The following is a 23,130-nucleotide window of genomic DNA, read 5'->3' as shown; positions in this document are numbered from 1 at the left end:
CGAACACGGTTGTGGATGAGATGGAGTATTTTGGGAATTTGCAAAGTATTATTACGGTGGATTACCGTAGCTTCTCCATGATAACATTCGATGTGCAGTGGTTCAAAGTGGTACTTGGAGGAGCTGGCGCAACAGTTCGACGAGGTCCATCTGGATTTCTCGAAATAGATTCCGAAAAAAAATGGATGGATTTGCGCGACACCTTTGGGTTGCCGACACATTGTGAACAGGTACAACTAGTCATTTGCTTGCTAATTTTAATACGACATGGTTTATGTCACAATGGTTTGAAGACGGTTTGTAAGTGTTTGTGAACAGGTAATCTTCTATCCAAATCCCCGACAACCTCGATGGTGGTATGTTATACCTTCAACTCCTCGAGGTGCGAGAGTATACGATCAAAGCGATGTTCCAGGCATAGATGAAGAAAATATGCAAATAGAGGGATCGAAATTACAAGGGGTGGAGGCCACCGCAAGCTTGGAGCCCGCATCGGCTAACAATGATGGAAATACAGAAGTCGTAGAATTTTTTGAGAACGAGGCAGACTCGTTCTTTTGTGGTGACATGTCTATCGACCTTCCAGTGTATGCAGAGTTGTGTCAGGAGATTAACATGGGACCATAGAATACTTCATTCTTGGAGAATTGTATTACTCAATTCGTTGTTTAGATCTTCCATAAAGGTAGATAAGATATGCATTTTAAGAGGGATTTTTCAAAAATGATTTATATTAATGTGCTTTGTATAGTTTAAATTGATTATTCTAACATTATTTTTTATCTGTGCAGGTATCGACATTTTCAGGATGAGTCAAGGGATGAGCGATGAGGAGTTTCAGGAGATGATGGCACGTATGTCTCCAGATCAGCTCGCGAGATTCAGAGAGATAGCAGATCAGGAGCTGTCTCGTTCTTCGTCAGGGCGCTCTGCTAGATCAGCTTCAGTGCGATCAGATGCTTCAGCTTCGAGCAGACGATCTCGACGCTCGCGACTTGGGCCAGAGGGAGGGACTGCGACTACAGGAGGATCAGGGGGGTGCTGCTGTGGAGACACGGACGCGGTGTCTCCGTCTCGTCATTCAGCTGGAGCTCGATCACCTCCAGGATTTGTCACACCTGTGGGGACGTCCACTCCAGTTACTCCGGCTTTTGCGCAGCCGTCGGCAGATGTCACGCCTTTTGGTGGCACTCCTTTTGGTGGCACCCCCTCTGGTAGCACCCCTTTGAGTGGCACTCCGGGAGAGGGTACCCCCGTCGGTACACCGGATGTTCAGGGGTCTCCTGGATATGCCCAGGAGCATGGACGGAGATGGGAGAGGGCCCATACGAGGCACACTCCTAGGGATTATGGATACCTAGTGGATGGTAGGTCAGGAGCCATCATCACGAATGATGAGGGGAGGAGGGTGATGGCTCGCATGAGGGAGTTGTGCCAACAAGTTTTTCGGCACAACGTCCTGGATCATTGGAGGAACATACCGGAGGGGAGCAAGGAGTACATAGTAGTATCCTTGCACGAGGAGTTCACGGTGCCAGCCGCAGTGGATAGATTCTCTACGGGCTGGATGATGGATTGCATGCGTGCATACATGTCACATAGACGATCCGACGCACGCAAGGCAATCAAGAGTGGGGCTCCAAAGCCCGAGTGGTTAGATGCAGACGACTGGCGCCAACTGAGGGAGGAGGCTACAAATTCGCCAGGACGTTGGAGTCAGCAACGGGATGCGGCGAGGGCACGAATCGAGGCCGGATCGGTACATCATCTTGGGAGTGGCGGCCACAGGACATATTTGGAGGACTTTGTAAGTTTCTCTTTTGTTTTGCTTATTTGTTTTTTTGAGATATTCTTTGTACTGACAATCATGTTTCTAACAGTTAGCATTTTGTTTTCTTTGCAGCACTCCATTACAAATCGCGATCCGCAGGACCTTGAGACTCGATATGCAGAGAGGCACGGTCTCAGATCATTGATCGACCGATTGTACAGACGCGGCGGCCCAGTAAGTCACTCATCTTTCTTGTTCGTAGTTACCATGAGATATTTGAATGCATTATTGTATGGTGGATTGATATGTTGTTTCTTTTTCTGCAGAATCCGTTTGATGCTCCTTTACAGCAGGAAGAGCTTTCGGGGGACGACGATTTGTAGCTCGCCCTTGGATCCTTAGAGCTCAAATACCTTTAGTTTTTAGTCGCCCGATCTATGTAGACATTTTCTATGTATTAGTGATATTGTTTTATGATTGTACCAATCTCATTTTATGCGATATCATGTATTTATTTCATCTATCAGTTTTATGATTTCAGTATACATTCTTTTTGTTTGCAAACGCTTTGTATGCAGCAGTGCAGAAACTATTTTGTATGGCTCTCATACAGCACATAGTGCAAGCTGCCCTGCCACAAATTTTTTTTTTCTCTGTTACCGTCGCTATTTGCGTCGCAAATTTACTGCACGCGTCGCTATTGTCGTCGCTATCAGCGTCGCAAATTCTCTGTAACCGTCGCTATATGCGTCGCTATATGCATCGCATTTGCGACGTAAATAGCGACGCATATAGCGATGGATATAGTGACGATTCTATGGCGTCGTCAATAACGACGCTTTTTGCGACAATGGGGGCAAATTTTGTTGTTTGTATTTTCGTCGCTTTAAACGTCGCTATAAGGTCTATATCTTGTAGTGTTTCCAAAAAGTTCTACCTTTTAGTAGACTCCAAGACCAATGTCAAAATCACCTAAAGCAAGCACTCCTACTCTCTGAGCAATATAGTAAAGAATGACCAATAGCAATTGCAATACATGTCCGTTGTTAGGGCTAACCCATGTGTAGGGACAATTTCTAGAGAGTATGATGCTCTGGGCTTTAGTAATCATTTTTGTCAATTGGTGCATTTGGATGGTCTCTAATTATGACATTGATGAAGATAAGAATCTGAAGTACTAGGTTGTGAGAAAGTGTAAGATCTTAACAAATTAAGAATTGTGTTATTTGTAGTGAGGGAATCTAATTGACTTGAATTGCATCAATGGTCATGTAAAGAGAGAGAGAGAGAGAGAGAGAGAGAGAGAGTGAGTGAGTGTGAGTGAGTGAGTGTGTGTGTGTGTGTGTGTGTGTGTGTGTGTGTGTGTGTGTGTGTGTGTGTGTGTGTGTGTGTGTGTGTGTGTGTGTGTGTGTGTGTGTGTGTGTGTGTGTGTGTGTGTGTGTGTGTGTGTGTGTGTGTGTGTGTGTGTTGTGTCAATGGTCATGTCTTGAGTGTTGACCATGTGCTTCATATGATGTCACTCTCACCGATTTGAAAATATATGTACCCCTCTCACTTTCTCATTGAAAAGTTATACGTGTTAGGTTGGACTCCAGTTCCAATCCATTGTCCTATCCTTAAAAGCTCAATAGTCATTGTTTCCCATTGTTGTAACTTGCAAGACAAAGCAAAGTGAACGAGGACTTTGATTTGTTGGCTTGCAAGTACTACTAATCATCATTCTTCTCCCACACACTTGTTCTCTTGGGGGATTTTGAGGGGGGTTATCAAAAGGTTTTCAAGAAAAAGTAGAAATTGGTCTATGGACTGGTTTTTGGTTTTTCTTGAAAACCCTTGAACTCTTTAGAAAACCCCTTATTGTACCATTTCAACCAAACACCCTTTCTCTATTATGGGAAAAAAGCAATGCTATGGGCTCATTGTGGGTCTTTCTTCCCTAAAGAAGAGGAATAAGCAAACCTTTGAATTCAAGGAAGTCCTTTTTTAATTTATTTTTTATCGTTAGGGATTTCATAAAACTCCCCATGTGGCTTGAATTTAGAATTGAAAACCCCTTTTGGGATGGGTCCTAGAAGACCATTTCTGTGATGAGAAAACCCCCACAAAAGTTGCTCCCTAGTCTTCCACATGATTAGCATTCCTCTCCTAGCGTTCCACCAATGCGAGACAAGTTTAGCTCATGCATAGCCCTTTTCATGGAGAGCTTTTACTAACATGGAGAGAACATGCATGGTGATGATGAATGGTAAGTCCAAATGGAAGATTTTATGGCATTTTTGAACATGTTGTTCTGAGCTATAGTTGTAAGGGAGTTTTAATGCGACGTCCAAGAAAAGTATATAGGATTCTAATATTTTGGTTAAATGGAAAATGTACACTATTTCTCATATCACTTTGGAACATAGGGATAAAATATATTGATTAGATCCATAAGAGTTAGGTTACACCTAGGGCTAGTTGAGTAATGGAACCTCACTCCCCCTACTTCAATGAATGCATGCATGGAAGCAATAAATCATGGTTCATAGCACAATTCAACATCGGAATGCATGACGAGAATGGAGGGGAAAAATGGTTCAAGGAGCATGCCAAATGGAATATGGAGATAAAAGTTTTGAGAGTCAAGCACGTACAAATGATCATGCTACTGATTAGAGAAGACTATGGATCAAATTACATTTGCAACCTTAAATACCCAAAGACTAATGGAGAGATGAAAAGAGTTTTGTTCTAGTAATTGTTGGGTAATTGTTGTCTAAAGATAGCTTTGATATTGTACTTTTGTTGACGAGCACAAGCTTAACAAATGGATTGGCTTTGATTTTCAACAAAAAGACTATGCTTGCTTCCTTAGTGGGATACAAGATTTGAAAGGGTGAGCAGGAGCGAGAGTGAGAAGAAGCTCAAGTGGAAGCAAGAGAGCAATGGCTATGGATATTTGTGCATTCCCTTTATTATTCCATAGTAAAGAATAAAGAATAAATATGACAATGTTTGGTGGCTGCCACTTGCAATGTATAGGTGTGTGGGTAGTAAGTACAATATAAATATAGGTGGCTAGGTATATGCAACCTTTAACCCCCAACAAGCTCCCACTTAAAGATGAATTTGTCGGGAGTGAGGAGAATAAAATACAAAATGTACATATGAATATAACTAGATTAGGAAAAACGGCATCTCATCCTACACCCATAATCTTCCTAAGGAAGGCATAACGTTTCATTGGGAGACTTCTAGTGAGTAGATCACCAAGATTCTCATTTATGGATATCTTGACAAGCTCCTTAATTATCTCTCTGATAAAGTGATAATGGACCCTTGGTCTTCACATAAAAGACTAAATTATATGCCAATTGAATAGTACTCATAGAGTTTGAATGAAGTGTAGGAGCCATAGTGATACCGATGTCTGCAACTAGATGGCCAAACCACAGGACCTCCTTGCAAGCCTCAATGGTAGTTGCAATGTATCGAGCCTTAGTAGTAGACAAGGCAGTGCATTTCTCAACCCTACATATCTAAGAAACATTACCTCTAGCAAAGGTGAAGACATAGCTAGAGGTGGACTTCCTACTACTACATGTGATGCATAATTTGAGTTAATGTAGCCCACATCTCTAGTATCCTGGTTGCCATAGCAAAGGCACAAGTCTATAGTGCCCTTAATGTATCTCATGATGCCCTAGGCATCTCAATGTTGCCTACTAGGTGTCTCCATATGAGGAGCCACAACTCCCACTACAAATGCTATGTTAGGTTTAGTGGGGCTATCATGGTATACATCAAGCTACTCATAGTGGATACATATAGGATCTTGGCCATCTCAACTCTCTCCTCATCATAAATCCAGATCCATCGTCTCTTCTATGGTCATCTTAACCACGGGAGAGAAGATCTCATCAAAGTTAACTCCTGTCTCACACATAAAATCCTTTGCAACCAATCAGGCCTTATATATTGGCTTAGGGTGACCAGGGGTGCTGCATGGTAGTGCACATTTACCATTAGGTAAGGGAACTAAATCCAAAGATGATTCTTTTCCAGTGAGTCAAACTCAGACTACATATCTCTTTTTCAAGAGGAACTATCACCTTTGCACATAGCCTTAAGTAAAAGGCTCATTAAAATCAGTCACCATGCCATAATGCATACTAGGCTCATAATGATTAGAAGGATGCAAGGCTCTAGTAGAGCATCTCAAGATTGGCTATGGAGTTGGTACATCCTATCTTCTCTGCTCATCATCAATATAATCTTGCACAATAGACTGATTTGAGGCCACTAGAGCATCAACAATAAGTACAAGCTATCTAACTAGGGCTAATTGTACGATAATATGAGGCTCCTCTTGAAAGATCACATTGCACACCTCAATGACTTGCTCATGTTACCTATTCATCTTTTTCTCATGAAACACAACACCATGGCTATGGATAACTTTCCTAGCCTATGGATACCAAAGGCGATTAGCCCATCTCACATATATCACCATATCTAAGAAAGATGGATTTTATAAACTTTGGATCCAACTTGTTGCACTTGTCTTTGGGAATATGGCAAAAAGCCTCATATCCAAAGACTCACAAGTGTGCATATGAGGCAGTAATGTATTTGGGATCTATTAATCAATTGAACTATAGTGGTAACTGCCTCAGCCCAAAATAAATGAGGTAAGCCTACATGACTAAGCATAATGTGACCCTTTCTTTAATGGTCATATTCATGTGCTCTGCAACACCATTCTAGGGTGGTGCCTTGACGCTTAACATCTCAATCATCACAAAACTGCTCAAAGGCATGTGAGACATATTCACTCCCATTATCAAATTGTAGGAATTTTAGCCTATATAGCTTCTCAACCAAGGCAACAAAACACTAGAACGTGGCTAAAGCCTCTGACTTCTACTTTATAGGATATGCCTAGAATTTATGCAAAAAGCCATTAATAAATGTTACAAAGTACTTAGCACCACCCAAGGACTAATAGGATATGGGACCACAAATATTCGAATGAACAAGAGTTAGGGGCTCACCCATGCACGTAGAACTACACTTCTTATGTATGTTATGTGTTTGCCTACCATGTAAACAATGATTACAAATAATCAAAACATGAATACCCCAAGGGGGGAAATATTGCAAATGGGTCAAAACTTTCATTCCTTTGAGTGACATATACCTAAGGAGGTAGTGATGCCACAAAGATACATGAGGGAGATTAGTAACAACCAATACATGATCAGTGGACACTACAACATATACATGCTATAACGATGTTTATAACGACGTTTTCTTTATATATGAAAAATATCCCCGTCGTCGCTATTAGCGTCACTATTTGCATCGCTATTTTCATCGTTGATTTCGTTCGTATTTAGCGATGCTAATACCGACGAAATTAGCAACGAAAATAGCGACGGTTACAAAGGAATTTTCGACGCTAATACCGACGGTTGTATATTTTTTTTTTGGGTGGCAAAGCTGCAGATGCAGCCCTACCACAGTTAGAGCTACACAGGGCTAAGAGACAATTCCTGATGTCAAAGAAGTTACACAATCGATCCCAAATAATGACAAGACTTTGCAAACAAGTACTTTCATGACATTAATTAACACAAATGTGCACTGCATTGATAAAGAAAATAACAGAACTTAAATTGAAAAGTGCTACTGCGACAAAGCAAATATGTATACACCTGTACATCAATATGTGGTGAATAACATGGAGATGTGTATATGGAGTCATGCTACAACATAGAAGTTTGAATCATATACACTTAGCTATTACATATGGAGGATAGAGGCCATAAGGCCTTACATAATACAAAATGGGGAGTAATCCTATGTAGCCTAATCTGCTCTCTACAACTCCTCTCACTGTAGTGGCATATCGAAGGGAGCATGCAACATCAAATACATATATAATTGTGAGTACCAAATACAAACTGGCATATAATGACAGATTTCTCAAATTAGGAATGATATTTATTACTACTTACCGGTCCTCCACAAGCATAGAGCTTCTCGATCAGGGCACTCAAGCCATGCTTCTCCCCGTATGTCACCTCTAGTGCAGTCGGGTTGCGATTCGTAAAACCTTGCTGTGGCACACAAACATTGAAAAACAACGTACTTAAGTTTCATGTTCGAAATACATACATCAACATGGATGTCATTAAATTAGAGTACTCTACTCTATTAATACTTACGAAATCTACTAGGAATATTGCGTAGCCGCCGCTACCAAGGTGATGCACCGATCCTGCGTCCAAGCGCGCCTTTGCTGCATCCTTCTACTACTTCCACTTGTCTAGAGTGGATGTCGCCTCATCCTGGAGATTACTCCAGTCCTTTGTATCCAGCCACTCCGGCTTCGATTTTCCCTGCTTGACTGCTTCGCGTGCATCAGACCTCCTATGCGACTGATAGTCATGCACACACATCATCATCCACCCTCTCGAAAATCTATCATTGCTAGAGGGCTGAGGGAACTCTCGATACTATGTATCAATTATGTACTCCTTGCTGGCATCTGGGATCTGCTTCCACTTGTCTGTAATGTTGTGTGGAAATACTTGTTGGCACAACTCATGCATCCTAGAGATGACAGCTTTTCCCTCATCATTCATGTATAAATGGCTAGTGGCCTTATCTATGAGATACGAGTAACTTGCAAGATTTTGCAAACGGGTACTTTCATGACATTAATACAAATATGTCAAACACAACTCGAATTGATAAGTGCTACTGTGAAAAAGGATGTGAAAATACATACCTGGAGGAGTGGGTTTCGTGTACTTCTTGTCGGCCCTAAGAGTGATCGGTGGGGTGCGTGAAGGAGTGGGAGCAGTTAGATGTCTGCCCGCCACTGCTAGTGAAAGATGGTGTCGACTCCCTGGTGGCAGTGCGAGTGGAAGAGACTGCATCTGTATCCCCACAATAGGAGCTGCCTCCTCCTCGACTACGTGACTCTGAAGTAAAGCGAGACTTGCGACTATGTCTACTCGAGACCGAAGCATCGGACCGTCCAGAGTCTGCCGATCGTGCTGAGGTGGAACGGGAAAGCTATGCATCAGCTCTATCTCTGACCCGTGCTAGCTGCTCCGGTGAGAAATGCGCTAGCATCGCGTCAATGTCGTCATCTGTAAAATCACGACTCATCTTGGCGTCCATGCCCAAATCCTAAACTTGCACATACAAGGAAAACTAATAATATTAGATAATGAATTGCAAGACATAATAAAAGTAAGACTTAATTTGCAAGACTTCATTTTAAAATAATTAAAAAATTTAGATAATACAAAACACCATACTCCAAAAACAAACAAACTGTCCTAACCGATTTGCAAAAAGTGGCATTGCTGTAGTGGGAGGAACGTTTTGATCGAGTCACTTTTGTTTAGGGTTCCACAATCTCATCTTGACATAGCTTAGTATACACCGGGAGATCTATACAAAATTCTCCACAAAATGAGGACTCTGCTTCATTTTCAAAAAACCCATCCTCTATCTCCTCTATCTCTATAGGTGAGATGTCTTGGTCCTCCAGGCAATTCATCCTAGTTTTTTGTATGCCTTTTGTCATTGCCACTATTAAAGGTGTCTCTTCTACGATCGGTACGGGGGTTCTGGCAAACATGGGGATACTCCTAGATGTCATGGGAATGACATACCACCATTGAGATTGTTGCAGATTAGGGAAAAAGACGACCTGATCCATATTACGATTAGTATAAAAGTCCACTTTGAGATTGCTAAAGCACGTCAAGTATTAGGGACTCTTACCTGCTCACAGTGATTTGGCAAAACAAATGTATCACTCAAATTGGTCCACTTCTTCGTTGAGTCAATCTCAACAAAGCCACTTGGCCGAACAGTTGCACTGCTCCTTCGAGAGTAACCTTAAACCATTGCACATCAAATATGGTTAGGGAGAAACTTCGATAGTCCACTGCAAGGATACTCTGTAAACATTTGAAATACTCCATCTCTGCAACTACACGGTTTGGATCTGTGGCACATCGTTGGCTTTCCTGCTCAAACATTGCCATCACTCCACAGTCCATTGTCGAGTGTAACTTGTCGATGTGCTCTACTCTGAAATGTCGTCCACGTGACTATGCTGCACTATGGACCTTATACTGGGAGAAGAACAAGTATATTAGTTGCAATTTGCAGTATTGATTGTAATTTCTTGGGATTGCATACCTTGGGATTGCATCCATACCTTGGGATTGCATCCACATGAGAAGTCCCACTCTTCTTCAGTAACTGTTTCTCCATCTTGAGATGCTTTGGTTAGGGCCTCATGTAGCCATCTAGTGGACATGAGTAGAGGCATCTCCTCTAAGCCCTTTGGATATCGAATGGGCTGTTGCCGCGTACTCCGTCGAAAGCCAGATCTTGTAGACTCTCGCTCAGCTCGAGCATCCTCATACCGTTGCAGCCACTTCTCCATCGTAGCGCTATGCAGCATACAAAATTGGTTCACCTTGGACTCCATGGATGCGTCCATCTTCTTCTCTATTCTGTTTCCCACTAGGACATCTCCATTCAGACAATCATCCTCCTTAAGTGACCATATCAAGCCTTTGTCCGGGTCCACAGTGGACAACCACTCAGAAATGTACACCAAGGCCTCCGACACTAATCAACCTTCAGCCATGCTACCCTCAGGACGAGCCCATTGTCGCACAAATCCCTTTAAGGTCTTCATGAACCGTTCAAGGAAAAACATCCATCGACTATGGACTGGACCTGCAACCTGCAATTCATCTACAATATGCACTAGAAGATGGGTTTGTATCGTGAGTATGCTAGTGGGAAGATACTTCTCCAAAAGACAAGCAATCTCTACTGCCATGCATTTCGCGGATTCAATCAATGATGTGTGAATCTCTTTTTGGGAGACAAACTGAACCAACTCGAACAATTTGTAAATGGTTGTCCATACCTCAGATGTCAGAGACACGGGATTGCGATCGGCAATACGAAATGTGAAAACCACGTAATTAATATTGTGCATAAACAAACGGAGATTCTGAAATCTAATATGCAGAATCATGCCATACGCAGCCTCATACCGTACATACTTGACACATCTTATGCCAATCATGGGATTTGAGTCCTGTCAGTTGGTCATCCTTTGTGAATGTTGTCTTGAGAGAATGCATTAGGCTAGTCGGCGTGTGAAAGGACTTGATGTTTTCCTTTACTCGTCGCACTTCATTGCCAGACAAAACCCAAGGAGCGCATAGCAATTGCACTCGACCATCGACGCCACTTACAGGCCAATATGGTTCCATTTTTCCCACTACTTTCAAATTCATCCTCACTCCTAGTGTGTCTCGCTACCCAGTGAGATGGTCCCATAGCAAGCTACCCACATTCTTAAAAATGTGCATGGGATCTAAAAGGTGGTTAATTTTTAGTTTTTTCTAATAAGTCAGCTCATAGAAAATTGAGAAGCATAGCATTCCACTGGGAAGCGAGTCTTGGTCCACCATCCTCTGCGATCAAACCAGCTTAGTGCGCTCATTCTCGTAGGAGGGTGACCAAGAAATCCTTCTCTCATGACATGACCCTCTGGCAAAAAAGCCCAATGTCCCTCAAATACCATCTTCTTCATAGATTTTGACATACGAGAATCCAACCTTGATCCACACAGAGGACATGCATGGTAACCTGACGTGACTAGCCCTGCAGAACACACATGTACAATGAGGCATGTCATAACACCAACATCACTCAAAGAAAACTAGAAAAATAAGAAAACACGCTTTACCAGAGCATTCTCCATAACCTGGAAAGTCATGCATGGTCCACATAAGAATTGCCCTTATAGTTGTGGATTGCCTACCAATATGTTTGCTCATGTCCTCCACTACAATTCCCTCCCACAACTCCTTTAGCTCATCAATTAGTGGAGAGAGGTAGACATCCATATTCTTGACTTTGTATCATCCAGGCACAAGCAAGCTGAGCAAAAGGTGTCCTTTCTTGGTGGAAAGCCATGGCGGTATATTGTAGTTAACAAGGACCACGGGCCATACACTATAGGAGGTGGAATGTAAACCAAAAGGATTTACCCCATCCATGGCAAGACCGAATCGTAGATTCCTCGCCTCCTTTGCAAAGTCAGGGAAAGTCTCGTCAATGTGATGCCATGCTTCTGAGTCAGCTGGTGTACGCTGTACACCATCAGTGGATCGATTTTCCGCATGCCATGTAGTCAACTTTGCAAAACTCTTGGTCCGAAAAATGTGACGAACACGCGGTATCAGCGAAAAGTGCCTCAAAACCTTATGCGGAACAGTTTGTCCTTGGAAGTCATTTCGATACTTGTCCGCACCGCACTTGGGACATGTGGCCAACAATTCAAACTCTCCCCGGAAGAGAACACAATCATTGGGGCAAGCATGAATGCAATTATAATCCATGCCTAGCTTTCGCAGCACTTGTCTTGCATCATCACGAGACTCAGGCATCGTGTTTTGGGTAGGCAAAATGTAAGATTTCAACATTCTACAAATTGCAATGAAGCACGTTATTAGAGTACTACATAGCACATTTTAATGGCTTTCAATAAAGAATCATACACATCATAATATACCTGAATAGCTCTGTCACACTCGCATCACTCCATCCATACTTTGTTTGTATGCTCAACAATGCAAGAAGTGTCTTCAAACGGGATACCCGACTCCCATCATATAATGGAATGGCAGCCTCCGCAATTGAAGGATCTTGGGATTCCGAGTCCATCGAAAGTAATGATTCGATCATGTCCTCTAACTCGGGCTCCAAAAAAGCAGGAGGATCGTCTATGTCTCCAGCATTCTCACCCATAGAAGGGGGTTGAGAGTTATCACCTTCTATGTGATAGTTAGTTATTTCAGACGGCATTTGTATAGAGCGCGGACGAACTACAGACTGCAATGTATCGACATGGCCTTGATCCTGTAAAGGACGTTAAGGAGCTAACTTCTAAGATAACCCCAAACTGTTATACTTAAATCAAGTACATGTCATATAGTAATGAGAGAGAACTTACCGCAATCTCGTAATTCAAGACTGCTTGGTCGATTATCTCAACTCAAAACTCTCCATACCATTGCACATGCTCTATGGACAAACGACGTTTCCGACGAATGGCCAATTTGCATTGCGTGCATGAACAGGGGACACGTTGATTGAGACAAGCCTCACGATACCCACCATGTTGGTCGTGAGTGCTAGACATCTTGACTGCGATGTAATGGAATGATAATTTAATAACGATTCTATATTGTATATTGGGACCACTCCACTATATATATTTCAGGTATTTTTTTAAAAAAAATTGTATCTATCTCTTTGAGTTCGGCTCTAAACTTATCTATCTTTGAGGTTGGCTCTAAACTATGCTCACATACATACATTTTTATAATAGTTAATAGGTCTTCAACTATGCCTTGAAAGGCACAACTCCTTTTGAAGCCTTTATTGGTCAAACGCTAGTAGTGAGTTGTTTGAAAGTTTTTGGAAGCATTACTTATGCTCATAGAAAGAAATTAGACTCTAAATCTCTCAAACGTATTCTCATGAGTAATAGTAACATCACCAAAGCATTTTACTTTTATGATCCTAGAAAAAGAACTATTTCTACATCTAGAAATATCATTGTGGATAAATATGTAGTTTAGAAAGATCTTGCAAAAGATACAATCCAAACAAAACAAGCATCTCATTTCTCTTTCTCTACATCTCTATCTCTCTCACTCTCTCTCTAAAATTATAATCAAGCAAAACAAGCATCCCCCTTTACACTCCTTTCCATTTCTCTTTCTTTCAACACTTCCTACCCTATATACATTGCAAAGATTGAAGAGAACCAACACAAGAAAAAATATAAAAACACTCTCTTCCATTTCTCTCTTTCAACACTTCCTAATCTACATTGCAAATTAAAGCAACACAAAGATTGAAGAAAAACCAACACTTTCTAACCTACATTGCAAAGAATAAAAACCAACACGAAAAAATTTGAAAACACTCACTTCCATTTCTCTCCCTTTCAACACTTCCTAACCTACATTGCAAAGTAACACAAAGCAACACAAAGATCGAAGAGAAACCAACACTTTCTAACCTACATTGCAAAGCAAAACAAAGATTGTAAAGAAACCAAAACAGGGCATACCGTCATGCTCTCTTCTTCTTCCACGACCTCTTCGTATGGGCGACACTCCTCTCCTCGGGTGCGGCTCGCGGCTTGCTTCCTTGCTCACCTCCCTCTCTTGCTCACCTCCCTTTCTCTTTCTCTCCGCCTTCGCCTTGCTTTTGCAATTCGCGCGCGCGTTTGAAAGAAACATTCGGATTTCCGCGAAATGTTACCAGAGTAAGTCGTCGCTATTAGCGTCGTTTTTAGCGACACAGATAGAGACGCTAATACCGACGCATTTTTTGACTTAAAATATTTTAAGGATTAGCGACGTAAATAGCGATGCTGAAAAAAAAAGTCGCTACTTAGTGTCGCTATATGTGTGTACCCTTGTAGTGGGAGCCAGAGATAAGAAAATGATAAAAAATACCAATCTTGGTACCTCTACCAAAAAGGAGGTTGCTACGAGTGGTTTTTCATCTAGAATCGGCAAAAGAGATATGATACCCATCATCATCTAACTGTCTTGCAAAGATAAGGCTTTTGGTCAAAGGTAGTACATGACATACACTATGGAGAACAAAGGAAGTACCAAAGGAAAACTATACCATATATCACCAATGCATAGAATATCATAGACATGGTCATTCGCTAGGCATACTAAACCAAAAATCATGTATGGTAAGTATAGAACCAACTATGATGCGGGGTCACATGAAAGGAAGTACACAAATTGAGTAACCAAAACTAAGAGAAATAAGACTAACCATTAGTCAACTGTATGGCACCAAGTGAAGAAGCATCCAAAATAGCTGCATCCAATGCATTTTTTCTCCTTAATCGTAATTATAGAATTTGTAGTACGCTAATCATTAGATTTCTTAGCATTATCCCACACTTTTCCTTTGTCTTTTTCATGCCTATCCTACCACATCTTATAGCATTGTGGCCATACATGTCCTTACTACCCACAATAATGACAAGTAAGAGATGACTTAGGACCATAGGATTTACTTTGACCCTGCCCCCATGAGGTTTAAGACCTATTTTGTAGTGGGTCTCTACCATGGTGGTCATAATTGCCTCTAGTATCAATCTTGCCTCTAACTGTAAGAGGATGAGAGGCATAGGTCCCATCGTCATTCTTTCTATTCACTTCCATAGTAAGCAAGGCTCTCTCTACATATAAGTATTTAAAACCATCCTTAGGAGCATTAGTTTCACTCGGTCAATTTTGAGGTCTACAGGTTAAAATTTGAAAAAATCCAAATTCGGCCCAATAGGTCCGAATTGCAGGGGCTGAGTGACCGATTCGGCCTGTTCGAGGGCGGAGGGCCGAATAAGAAAGGGCCGAATGTAATTGGTCCGAATGTCAAATTCGGCCAGTTCGAGTATGGTTGTTCGAGGGCCAAGTGGGCAGAGGGCCGAGTCAGATGGGCCGAGGGCTGAGTGGTGAATTTGGCCGGGCTGAATGTTAACTTGTCCGAGTGGGGTATGGCCGAGTCGGTAGGGCCGAGGGTCAAATTTTGAAGTTGGTTCGAATGCTTCCCTCGAATGAGTTGAGTGTAGTCGGTCAAGGGACAAATACTAAAGGGCCAAATAACTCCTAGATGACCAGATCGAAGCAAGTCCATGCCATGAAGCTCTCTCCTACTCTCTTGAAACCCTGCAATGCAAAATGTGGCCTTTCTTGCCACTCCTGGCCCCTTATCACCCTGCGCAAGCTTGCACTCACCTTAGTCTTGCTCCCTTCACCAACATTTAACCCAAAAATTCATTTTTTGCCCTTCTTTTTCCTGTTTCAGCGTATTATACATCAACAGAAAACCCTACTGTTTGCTCTAATGTTTTGCTCCTACCCTTCCTAAATGCACGAAAAAATCATAAGAGAAATACCTACACTACTCCATCATGCTTTTCCAAGTCCAAAAACCAAAAACCTACTTGCTAAGGAGATCAAATACCTCTTCAAACTCCCTCGCTTCCTACCTATCTACTTCAAGCATTGGTTCAGGGAAAACCCTACTTCGATGCTCAATTCGAAGTGCGCAAGCGCTCAAGGCTTGAATCTGCTAGTCCTAGCAACAGAACCAAACTGTGAGAGCTTTCGCTCAACTGCCAAGACCCACGGACCGCTTATTGTTTCAAGTGTTCCAAGTTGAGCACTAATGGCTACCTCTCACATAGTAGATGCACCATCCACATCTATGGGTGTAGTGAGCTTACCTCCATGCCGATCGAGTTACCTTCTCTCCCGCGCACTCCGATAGCTCCACAATCCAAGTGCAAGCTTCAAGCAAGCTCCATGCTCCAAGCTCCATTGCCACGAGCAAGAGAAGAGAAGAGAAGAGAAGAGAAGAGAAGAGAAGAAGAGAGGAGAAGATGGAGATCTTCTTCTCCCCGGTCCCTCACCCTCACACACTCACTCCCTCACACTCTCACACTCCCTCTCTCAAGCACAAGCTCAAGATAGCAAGAACAAGAAGAAAAAGAAGAAGAGGGAAGCCACTTTTGGCCACACACAAGAATGAGCTTCTCATTCACTTTTCAACTTTATATACAAAACCCTAAATCCCTTTTGGGCGGTCATCCCCTTATCCTAGTCCCATTCCGTTCCCCTAAAACATCGTAAATCGGGTAAGACATAACTCTAGGTCATCGCTTTCGTTGTTCGTGTCTACCCTTACAAATTGCACGGGTGAGAGCCTATTGCTCTTTAAATTAAACCATGATGTGCTTGCGCTCTTTTACAAAAGTATTGACTTGCGCTTTTTCTTGTGCACCTTTTTTCTTTATTTAAGACTTTTCTACACTTCTTGTGCTTCCATATTTTTCTTGGCGCGCCTTCGTCTTCCATTTCACTTTTTCCTTGGCCTTTGTCTTCTTCTTTAGATTTTTCAGATTTTCCACCTTGTTTGTTTGACGGTTAACACACCTTCAATCTCAATGACATCAAAGTATACATGTGAAGCATGACTTTGCTTATCATAAAGGTTGCATATTTTCTCCCATAACTGCTATGCACCACTCTTAGTCTCAATGACATCAGAGTATACCTGCTTAAACAAAGATAACATTATAGTGGACTTGCATAGCTCATCAAGATCATCTGAAATGTCAGCATCCATATCCTTAGGCTTTCAGCCTTTGCATTTCAATGGTCTAACCAGCTCTTTTTGCACCAAAACCTACCATACTATGAGAAAGTCGAATGTAGAGCATGGCAGGAGCTATGGAGGTTAGAAGGTGAAGACTAAATTCATGTTGACATGGACAATGAGTAGGTAACTATTACACAAGTAAATTAGATTTCAAGATGGAAGCTTGGACTCATAAATAAAATTTTGTGTATTAGACTAACAATGATAATGACACTAATTGAAAGAGGAAAGCATCATGATATTGCATTCATCATTATGAAAGTGATAGTCAAGTACAATACTTTATAGAAGTTGGGTTGTTCCACTCTCCTCACTCTGCATATGAGATTCAAGACATCTCTTTTTGGAGAGTATACATCAATTGTCATTTCTCAACACACCCCCTCAAATGATGAGTTCCTACATCTGCTGGCATTTGCCCCCCCTACATGCAAACATGAACCAGGAGCCTAGCTCTTTGGCAGCCTTAGTCAGGTCAAGCTTAAAACTTTACATTTTCGGTAGGGTTTGTTACATCCACTATGGGAAGAAGATCCACTAAGGGAATTCAAAATGTACTATGGGAAAAAAATATAAAAGATACAATGAAAATTCTTTAGAACAATTTGTCAGAGTTGTTGATGGTAGCGGAAGCATATTTTTCTTCTTCTTCTTCTTCTTCTTCTTCTTTCATGAAGTGATTTTGGTGGTGATCATTTTGCATTTGATGTGCTCTTTTCTTATGGAAACATTCACTGGCTATATGGCCAGTCTTGCCACCGTAATGACATATAATTTGATTGAAGGGGAGCTACGGAGCTCTACCCCGAGACCTACGGACCACTTATTGATCAAGCGTTTCAAGCCGAGCGGCCATGGTTACCTCTCACATAGCCGAAGCGCAATGCCTACCTTATGGGTGTAGTGAGCTTACCTTGATGCTCAATCAAGTTCCCTCCTCTCTCTTGCACTCCGGTAGCTCTAGATCCTTGCGAAAAGCTCAAGCAACCTCAAGCCCTCTCCGTCAAGCTCCATCATCCATAGCCGTGCGAGGAAAGAGAAGAGAAGAGAAGAAGAGAAGATGAAGAGAGAAGATGGGGAGCTTCTTCTCCACGATCCCTCACTCTCACACACTCACTCCCTCACTCCCTCACACTCCCTCAATCCCTCACTCAAGCACAAACAAGAAGGCAAGAAACAAGAGAAGAAGAAGAAGAAACTTTGGCCACACACAAGAATGATCTTCTCATTCACTTTTGAACTTTATATACATGCCCTACTTTTTAGGCGGTTATCCCCACTTTTTACATGGCTCGCCATTAGCCTAGGCCCTCTTTTCCTATTTCCCATCGTTCTAACTTATCCCATTCAAAACGAGTGTATACAATTTGCACAGGAGTGAGCCTGGTACTCTTTTACAAGGATTCGGGAGCGCTTTTACAATTAATGGTGCGCTTTTACTCTTTTCTTTTCTCAAGGAGACATTGGGGCCTTCTGGAGAGGTCGTCATTCAAATTTTTCAGGGTCTGACTTCCATCCGGGGCGCCTTTTCCTTCCTTTGTCCTATGCCCTTTCGGTTATCTCCATTTTCCATTTTCCCACTCCTTTGCTCCATTTTCCCGCTCCTTTGTGCTACGGTAAACATTACCCCCCTCCTAGCTAAGTGCCAGTCCCATGGTGCTATGGTGGGGAGTAGTGAGATAGTTGGGGTTGTTGCTAAGTGGAATTGGTGGGTAGTTGTGAATGAGAGGTGATGGAGTTTGATTAACGATGACCGGGAGAGATTCCGGTGTGCTTAGACTTCATGAAGATGCTCGGCATTTCTCACACAGTTGTAGCTCCAATCCTATTCATTGCTAACAGCTGTTGAGAACCATGTAGCCGTGCATCCCGTGCTGATCCGAAAGCACTTAATCAATAAGCAATCCGCAAGGCTAGGGGTTTGAACATACATTTGGAGAATATGAGGTTCAAAAATCTATGCCAATGGTGGGTCCATCACTGAGTTTTCCTTCTGCTTGATTTGGTTCAGTCATGGTAGCCATCAACAGGCAGATGGTCGACTACATCAAGCATATTGGTTCATCCAAGCATCGGAGTAGGCAAAAGCTCCTGAAGCTGCTATAGTCATGTCCTGTCCGACTCAGGGAAAAATTCCTGGTCATTAGCGGACCATGTGGATGATCTTCTTTAGTTGGGTAGCCATTCACTGAGTCACGATCATAACCTGTAAGAGAAAGTTGTGCACTCCCTAAGGGGTGCGTCTATCTCATAGTGTGGTGTAAGTGCATGTGTAGTGGAACTGGGAGATGGGTCTAACCTTGGGTAAGCCCTTGGTAATGTCCCACACTTAAGGACCCAGTTCGTGTGTTGTTGGAGGTGCAGTGCAAAACTTAGGGTGACATGTCTGGAGGTCTTGCCCTTGATGTGCCCTAAGCATGAAGTGGGGGAGGGGCTAGGTGGAAAAAGAAGGCTTCAATGTTGACTAGTGAAGGTGCCCATACTTGGGGAAAGAGGATGGAGGTGAGATTGGAGTGAAAGAGCAATTGGACAAAAGCAAAATCAATAACATAAATGCACTACAATTTTCGGGGTAGCATCCTGGTGGTGGTCTACATGGCTTGAACATTAAAAAGATGTTGTAGGCTTGCTCCAAATCACCGAGAAAATGCTTTTTGAAGGTCCCTTGTAGAGGGGGAGTGAAGATCAAGAAGAGAAATCAATATTTCTTCTTGAGAATCTATGGTAGCTTCACAAGAAGAAGAGATAGAAGGTCTTTTTGAAAAAGTAGCAATGGTTTTACCTTCTCTTAACTCCTCTAGTGGGCTTCTTTATCAAGAACCCCTAAACCCTAGGTGTAGTGAGTGAAGTGAGACCTCGTGCTTTTTTCTTTTCTTTATTTCTTTTTCTTCTTCTTTTTTTGAATAATTGCATACAAGGAAGATGTCCTGGCTAATGCCTATCACCTTCAGCTGGATTACGAGGCTGTCGCAAGCATTGGGATAGGAATGCATGATTTTGTAGATATTCTTTAATACCGGCCCGGACCTTCAGAGGTGTGGATAATAAGAAAGGATGATTGCACCTCGTGAAGCAGGTATCACTCATATCCTCTAAGATTTCCAGGCAAAAGGAGGGAAGCAGGGTTGCCCTAATCATTAGACTAGTCATGGCTCTACTATCTATCCCTAGGTTGATGTCAAAAAAGAGTGGAGGGAGGTGGGCTTCCTCGATTGTGGGTCTCTGCATTAGTAGGAACTTGATAAGCCTAAGATAGTTACAGGTAGTTAAGAAGGTTGGATCTGGGCAAGAAGAAAAATCTGTGAGGAAGCGGTTGATAGATGGGAGGAGATCCTCTAACCTAAAGACTAGGCATTCCTTGAGGCTTTGGGCATTAACATTATATATCTTAAGAAAGTCAAAATCCCCATGAATATTTCTATAATAGTCAACTCCATGCCTGTGGGGGTAGGGCATGTATATGGGGTCGTTGCATTCTTCAGGGAGCAAGCTGCAGAAGGCAGTCCACGCGTCAAAATTGGTATCCCAAATCCTCCTCCGCCACTTCGGCTGTGCCTCGTAGCCTTGGACGGTTTTGGGAACCCTGTTTACCTTGTCTTGCCAGTAGTCTTCAGGCTCTTGCCTCCATCTGGTTATTATGAGGCTTCTTTTCTCTATCCACTTGTTTGCAAGATCATTAGCTAGATCCTTGATCTTGGCTAGAATACCTAGAGGCAAAGCATAGTCCAGAGAGCATGGATAAGCAAATGAAAGTTCAAACGGCCTCATCTGGAACTCCTGTTGATGCCATATGACCAATTCCTGAGGCCAATCGATAGGATGGGGATCCCCTCGTAGTGGCACAGGCTCTTCAAGGAATTGTCTTGGCAGTGATCGTGCTCTGAGTTGGGCTTTCTTTGCTAGTTCTTGTCTTCTTCTTCTGGCTGCCACAATGCGCTTGGGCATATGGGCATCTTCGGGCTCTTCAGGCGGGAGGCCTGGTAGAGACAGACTGGGCATTCTTTGTTGCTCTTCTTCAGCATCCTGCTCAAAGTTCGGACCCTCTTCAACACTCTACTCGATGATGAACCGCTTGTGGTGGTGGTGGTGGTTGCTCATGCTCTTCAAACCCAAGTTCCTTAAGCTCAACAGTGGATAGGCCGGCACGACATAGGTAGTGAAATTGCTGCTCTTTTGTGATTCCTGTGCTTGTTGGAAGCTCCCATTCTTGAAGGCCATACTTTAGTGCTCGGGTGGTCAGTTCTAGCTTCCTTCTTACCTTCTCCACTGAATCATTTCCCTCCACCTGGGTGACATGTAGTACTGTGCTGAGGAAGGCTTTCCTTTGTGTGTTGGCACATACATCAGCAGTTTCTGTGGTCCTAGACTCCGCAAGCACTCTCTCGCACTCAACCACCGCCAAGCGTTTTGTTAAATCCCTAAATCTTTCAAAATTGTTTCTTTTCCACTCAGTGGCTCTCTCATCCATCTTCTTTCTTCCCTCCTCCAGCTCACTTGCGAAGGTTGTCACAACCTGCTGTTGCTCATTCGTTAAGAACTAGAGTTGGTTCCTTTCCCTAGATTTTTGAGCCAGCTGTGCTTCAGCAATTTCTTTTGCCTGATTTGCAATGCTGAATCTTTTTTCTGCCTCAACAAATAGCTCTGAATTTTCTTGCATAAGTTGCTTGTGACTTTGGATCTCTGCGAAGTGCAATCTTCTTTGGGTGAAGGCCATGGTCATTAGGGCATCTATGTCTCCCTTGGTAGTCTCCAATGCATCTTGCAATCGTTGTGCCTCATTCTGCAGCCTTTGTGGTTCTGTTGCGGGAACTCTCGGCCTTTCCTATTCTAGAAACTCTATTTCTCTCTCCAATATGTCTTGTTCTTCAAGTTCATAACATAGCTGAAAAGCTATGGCATCTTCTTGTTGCTCACTTGGCTCGCCCTCTTGAGCTTCTATTTGTCTGTACCTTTCCAGTTCGGCAGTTCTTTGTTGCAAGTTAGCATACTGCTGCACTAGTAACTTCAAGCTTCGGTGTTCTGCCACCCAGATTATTCTCTTCATCTTCCAGCCTTTGTCTTAGGTGGCTCTCATTGTCTTGGGCTTCCTTGGTCTTTGCTTCCAGCTGATCTTGTAGAGTTTTCACTTATCTTCTTCGATTGGCTCCTTGCTTTGAAACCTCTAGCCTTAAGGCTGCCAAAGTTTTCTTTTCTTTCTCTAACTCCACCAGGGTTATCTTCTTTTCTTCTTTTGCCTTGTCCGATTGTGCTAGAAGCTCATCCACATAAGCATCATAGTCGGCACCAGATGGCATGGGAGTAGGGGTTGTAATGGTTGATGCCTCTAGCTTTTGTCGTTTTGAATCTTGCCTAAACTCGGCATCTGCGGCAGTGGGCCTTTTTGCTCCGACTTCTGGTACAATTTCAGCCACTTTATTGACAAGTAGCTGCATCATGTTCATCAATTGGGATGTGCCTAGAGAGGGCGTGGGTTGCGGGGTGGTTGTGGTTGTGGTGTCGGTTGGTACTAGCAGAGAGGAGGAAGGCAGGGGGTGCAGCAGGGACTTGCCCTTGCCTATAACCACTGGGGCTGTTTCCACACTGCCACATGCTTCAGCTTCATGGCAGGGACTCAAAGGATCAATTTCTCCTCCCCCATGAGTTTCTTCAACAAATCTATGAGTGGCCTCTGCCAACTCAGCAAGTTCTTTCATTCTTAGTTCTTCGGCTTCCTCCTCTGCCCTTCTTTGCCTCTCTTCTTCTGCCCTCTTTGATTCTTCTCTAATTTTTTCGAGTTCTTTCTCTTCTTTTTTCCTTCGTTCCTCCTCCACCCTTCTTGACTCTCTTTGAGCCCTCTTCATCTCGACTCACTCTTCTTTGCTCAGTCTTTCTTTCTTCTCCTTCTAGCTCTTGTCACTCTTCTTTTGCTCCCGTGGTTTAGTCGCTTGAGTAGGTGGTACCTCCGGCTCTCCTTTGTCGCTTATTGTCCTTACACTCGAGCCTTCTTCCTCTCGGTGAGGTGAGCTTCGATGCACAGCTTGCTCTTCACCTACACCAGCATCCTTGATAGCCTCATG

At 42.8% G+C, this 23,130-nt stretch overlaps 1 pseudogene; it reads right to left on the bottom strand.

The window, feature by feature from the left end:
- Positions 1-6,836: 6,836 nt before the first annotated feature.
- Positions 6,837-22,118, bottom strand: LOC148030806 (uncharacterized; annotated as a pseudogene).
- Positions 22,119-23,130: the final 1,012 nt, after the last annotated feature.

The sequence above is a fragment of the Lygodium microphyllum genome, chromosome 9 (genome assembly GCF_053477565.2).
Source record: "Lygodium microphyllum isolate KBCC chromosome 9, Lygodium_microphyllum_v1.1.10, whole genome shotgun sequence".
NCBI classification, from domain to species: domain Eukaryota; kingdom Viridiplantae; phylum Streptophyta; class Polypodiopsida; order Schizaeales; family Lygodiaceae; genus Lygodium; species Lygodium microphyllum.
This window is presented reverse-complemented; position numbering and strand designations above follow the sequence as displayed.